We start from the raw sequence: 6,000 nt of genomic DNA, 5'->3' as shown, positions 1-6,000 counted from the left end.
AATACAAATATAAAATGAGTGGAATCAATAATTGTATTTTAATTCAAAGCACTGTAGAACACAAAAAAATAAAAGCAAATGTATACTTAATACCTACCTCCATATATGATAAAAAACTATTTTACCTACCTAGATTTTTCTAATTTAGTATTTTCCTATAAAAAGTAATAAAAACTTCAGAGTGGGATTTATTGTATTTGCATTTTATTCTTGTTTATTAACCTGCATATATGAACGATTTACGTACATATACCTACAATCAACTATCGGATATAATATATGGTAGCTTTCAGAAAAAAACGTATAAATCTTAATTGACAGTCAATTTAGCATAAAAGCAATTTTAATGAAACATAATTAACTCATTCAAGCTCATATACAAAATTATAAAATCAAAAGTAAAAAGTGTCAGTAACTATTCGGCATCATTATAAATTAGTTGCAAACTAATTTTATTGTATATAGAACTCGTTTTTTTTTTTTTTTTAATTTAAATTTATCTTAACAAACAAAACTTATAGCTAAAGGGATATTAGTAAATTAGTGACACAATAGACTTCTTGGAGATTGTTTCAATTCGAAACTTGTTTCTTAGTTTTATTTTTCAAACGTGGGTGTTGATGGAGGGTACAAGAATAAAAAGAAGTGTCGCCATGTTTTATTGTGTGCTAAGTTGGGTCAAGAGATTAGACCATTTTAAGGTGGAAAATTTATTTAAATTATTAACATCACCTATTGAAGAATAGTCAAGGTGTTAATTAGGTATTTCTTTTGTTGTTATTTATTGTTTAAATTCATTTACATTTTATGTGATTCCTTGAATCTATTCAATTAAGGTTGAAATATTTTTAAAAATCGATTAAAATTATTTTATTAGTGCTGCTTTTTATAAGAATTTTAAACTTTTACGACTTTATTTTTAATTCACACCTAAGCATTGAATGTAAGCAGTTATAATAGCGAAGTTTTGAGAATAGGCGTAGAAAAAGATTAATTTTTATGTTCATCTAGCTAAATAGTGTCTAATAACAACTTTTAACATGAAACTAGTCCCAATTCTTTAAAAAATTTGAATCTTAGGTAATATTATAACTGAAGGAATTTTTATGATTTCATGTCAGTGCCATCCCACTTTTTTGATTAGATTTCGTTTTACGGGTCAAAATTCTGGCTTCAAAGTTCTGCTTTTTTCAAGAAAATTCTGTTTTTCAAAATTCTGCTTTTTGAAATTCTGCTTTTCTAAGGTATATATTATAACTCACATCTTGATAGCGTGCAAAACTAATTAGAAACGATGTTGTGTGATAAAAAATATACATTTTCGTATTCAATTTTTTGAATATATACATTTTTATTTGATTAATTAAAAAATATTAAAATATTGTTTTTCGAAGGTATTTATCATTGAAAACCTTAACTCAATATTTTTGAATTTATAGATTTATAAAAAAAATTTAGTACTACAAAAATTGACAAAGTAGAAGATGATCTTATAAAATTCTTAAAAAAATTAAAAAAAAAAAAAAACATTTTCCAAACAATTATTTAATTTTTTGCAGAATTTTGTAAAACTGAATTATGAAAAGCAGAATTTTGAACAGCAGAATTTTGAAAAACTGAATTTTAAAAATTAGAATTTTGAAAGCAGAATTTTGAAAAGCAGAATTTTGACAAAACATTTTTGACCCCAACCCCAACAATATTAAAAGTGTATAAAACTTCAATTATTTTCCGAAAATATTCAATATTAAAGACCTTTTCTTAATATTTTCAAATTTATTGATTTATCAAACAACAAATAAGAATCCTACAAAAATTAAAAAAAAAAGTTTTTGAAAATCTTAAAAGGTGCGCGCTTTTTACCATTTTCAAAACCCTTTTTTAATTTTTTGTAGAATTTTTAAAAACAGAATTTTGAAGAGCAGAATTTTGAAAGCAGAATTTTGACAAAAAAAATTTTGACCCTGGCAGTATTTTGACCCCAACCCAAAACTAATTATTCAAAAAAACTGAATGAAGAAGATCGTAAGCGTCTTTTTCGTTACATTATTTGCTTGTTATAGATTGAACTGCGTTTATTTGGTTTTTCTTGAATCTTTTAGGAAATCAAATTTATAAAGACCCTTAAAACTCACCAAGTTTCAAGAAAAACAGATTGCTAACAAGATAATCTGGATAAAGTACCTATCTATATGATAATGATTTGAATTTCAAGGTAATGTAATGGAGGGTTGAATTCAGGACTATAGAACATTCAATTTTTATAAATATGTTTCCAGTTTTTGAAACTTTTTACTTCCGTATTCAGTCAGAAACACTCACACTGAAATACCTATTTTTTTTGCAAATAAAATTAATGTCCTGAAATAAAAATTAATTAACAAAAATAATACATTCAACAAAACATTAAAAAGGAGGACCAAACGAAGAGAAAACTCTTTAAAACGAATAAAAAAAACCCTCACTCATAACACAGGGAGTTATAAGGTACCTATTAAAATGTAAAAAGGATTCCTCTTCAATTTATCAATCAGAAAAGATCAAGAAGATCGCTACCTAACTGACCACTAATACCATCCCCATTCGAATTTCCAAAAAAAACACTGATAACTGTATAAGTCAGTTATCCGCACATGCCTCACATTCCAAGTTAATTTCGTTCAAAAAAAAAAGGAAAACAAATGGACGATCCAAACTAACTTACAAAAAAAAAAAAAAACTGAAAAAATAACCAACTCTTCCACATTCCACCATTCCATTCAATTTACTGGTTTTTTCGTATTTATGTGGTCTCATATTTGTGCGGTAGTATGCCTGCAGCAACATATCGCATCGATTCAAAAATTGCATTGTGTGTTGTATTTTGTGTAGTAGCCCGTATTTGTATTACAGTTGTTTGAGTGTTTTTTTTTTTTTGACAGATATAAATAAATATAAAATAAACTGACAGAAATTTAATGTTTCAAAAAAATCATATCATATTTTTGTATTCAAAAATAGCTGCGTCCCTTTGAGCACATTTATCTACTGCTTAGTACTTAAAGCTACTTTGAACTACTTTTACTGTATTCAAAAAGAATTTCAGAGCAGTTTGATGTACTAAGCAGTAAATGAATTTTACCAAACAAATTCAATTTTTTTTTTTTGAAAAACCAGTGTTTTGAAATCGGTTTTAAAATTTTTTTCTTACTTTTTTTTTTTAAAACAGTTGAAATTTTAATTTTGAAAAAAGATTTAAGAATTTCTTATTTGTTTCAAAAGCACGACACAGTGCATTAATATTCAAATCGATAGATATAATATGTATATTAGATTATGATAGTCACAAACACAAAAAAAAATCTAAGACTATGACTAAGAAAATTCAATATAAAAGGTATTTGAAATAATTATTTTTGAAAAACCAAATTCATTCCAGGTACATTGTACATACATTTTTACAAGAATTTAATTACTGCAAAAAAAAATTTAAATATTGGTTTTGTAGGGCTAGCTTTTTGATTTATAGTAAAAGTGCATAATGTACCTGCACAGAGAAAATAGACTACATAAAATAGAACAAAACAATTAGATTTCTCTATAAAAGAAAACCTTATTAAAACAACGGATTTGATCGCGATTTTTTGTTCTAGTGTCAAGTTGAAAAAAATGAACTTTTCACTCAAATTTTAAGAAGATTTTATGTAGATATAAAAATAATAAGAAATCTCCTCAAAAAAACCTTCTTAATCGTTGCTTTTAATAAGATCTCCTTATAAAACATATATGCAATAAAACAATAAGGCAATCTGTTAGTTTTTAGGTGGTCATATTTTTCTCTTTGTACCCTCAAAATTTAGATTTAAATACAAAAAGGATATTTTTGTAAGTTTTCAGTCTATTTTTTTTTTTTTTTTTGGAAGGGTTTAAAATATTTTGATATTTTGGTGATTTTAAAAGATATTAAGAAGACATAAAAAGACATTAAAAAGAAAATTCATTTTGAAAAGTTTTCTATTAATTTATATTCATTTACGTTTTGGAGAAAATCATAAATAACAAAAAATTAAAAGTTCGACTTGCTCTCAGAACAAAAGTAGTGTAGAATGTTTATGTAAAAACTCATGAAGATTAGCTTTATAAAAAATGTCTGAGCGACGTAGCTCAGCCGCTCAGCTCTGTTCTATTTTCTTTTTAATCCTGAGCGGCGAACTACATTATATTCTAAATTAACACGAACATTTTAGTAAAAATTATGGTTTCTTGTGAAGAAAAATATTAAAAAATATTAATTTTTTTTCATAAAAATAAAAAAATAATAAATAGCGGCAGGAATCGAACCTGGGACTCGAATCTTTGTCTGTCTAAGAAGCTATATCCTAAACGGATTTATCAATTCTCTTCAAACTTGGTATGTAACAGTTTTTAAAGATTGAGCAGATGATTGTATGGAATTATTTATTTTAGAACCTTATCTAACCATACCTGTGATGCACCAATCCTAGAAAACTGTAATTTTCTCAAAAAAATTAAGTGTGATGGGTTTTTGGACATGGCCTATCTTTTAACAAAAAAAGATTTTTTCGAAAGTCATTATTAAAGGTACCTGTCATAGAACCGTTTTTTAAACTCTGAATTTCTCTCAAACGACTTATTTAAATTTATTAAAATTTTTTATACCAAAGCATTTATATAGCCTTAGTATAAATCAAAAATGAAATTTTGAAGAAATGCATTTTTGGGTTTTTGAAAAAATGTTGATTTTTTTTTTTAATCAAATTTTCGTAAACAGGTCATTGGATTCATTTGAAATTTTGGTTTTATGTGTTGATCTATATTAACTACAATATGGCATACCAACTTAATTTTATTTAGGATTATAAAATAAAAAAAAAATAAACTTCTAGGAATCGAACCTGGGACTCCCGCGTGCGAGCGGAGTACTCATCGATTTTTTTTTGCACTTGTAGGGTTTTAAAATTGCCGCTCAGGACGTGGCCACCTCGTCGCTCAGGATTGACGCTCAGCCGCTCAGACGCTCAGGACGTGGCCGTACCCTTAAGGAGATAGGTACCTATAAATAAAAATAAAAAAAACAGGTATTGAAAATCCCTTCAATCAACTATAAAAAATTTCAAGCGAATTCATTCATCCGTTTAGGCCCCATATCGGCCGGTTTAGGCCACACATGGACGCAACGACCGACCGACGCACGGACGGACGGCATGAAGATACGAATATTTTCTAAACGGTGAAAAGAATCAATTTGATTTCAAGGAATTTTTTATAGAACGTTTAAGCCCCTACAGAATATATCTTGCTTATTTGAAAATAATGAATTTTCAGTGAATTAGAAAATTTTGAAAAGTAAAAAATGTTTTTATATTTTTTTTAATTTGACCTCGAATATCTTTAGAATGGTTAGATTCATGAAAAAAGTAAATAAGATCTTTTTTGTGGAACAATCTATTTCATACAAGAATATGTCTTGCGCGTTTGATTATTATAATTTTTCAATTTTTTACAAAATTAAGAACAAAAAACGAATTTTTAAAGATTTTCTCGATTTTTGGACCTCAAATAACTATTAAACGGTTATATAAACGAAAAAAGTGTACATTGCCTTTTTTGTAGACCTTTCAATTTCCTACAAGAATATGTAAAGAAATTTGCTAAAAAGTCGATTTAAAAAAAAGAATGATTTTTTTTAGTAGAAACTTGATGTAAAAATTGAAAATTGCAAAGCGGAGGACCTTCCCATTAATATTAAGAGCTCATATTTGGTGTGTATATTCTAGAGGTGTCTAGCAATCGATTTTCCGGAGTACCAAATAAAAAAAAAGAATTTTGATTTTTTTTGACCCACAATAATATACATACATACCTACATAAACATTTTCGTTGACTTATTTCAAATAAGTCGAAAATAAAGAACACGATTCTGTGACAATAACGTCTCAAAATATAATTTTGTAACCATAAAAGTATAGGTAAATAACAACGAAATAGCCAAACAGACAA

This window comes from Episyrphus balteatus, chromosome 4, assembly GCF_945859705.1.
Source record: "Episyrphus balteatus chromosome 4, idEpiBalt1.1, whole genome shotgun sequence".
Lineage (NCBI taxonomy): Eukaryota > Metazoa > Arthropoda > Insecta > Diptera > Syrphidae > Episyrphus > Episyrphus balteatus.
The sequence above is the reverse complement of the archived record's forward strand: the minus strand, read 5'-3'. Positions refer to the sequence as shown.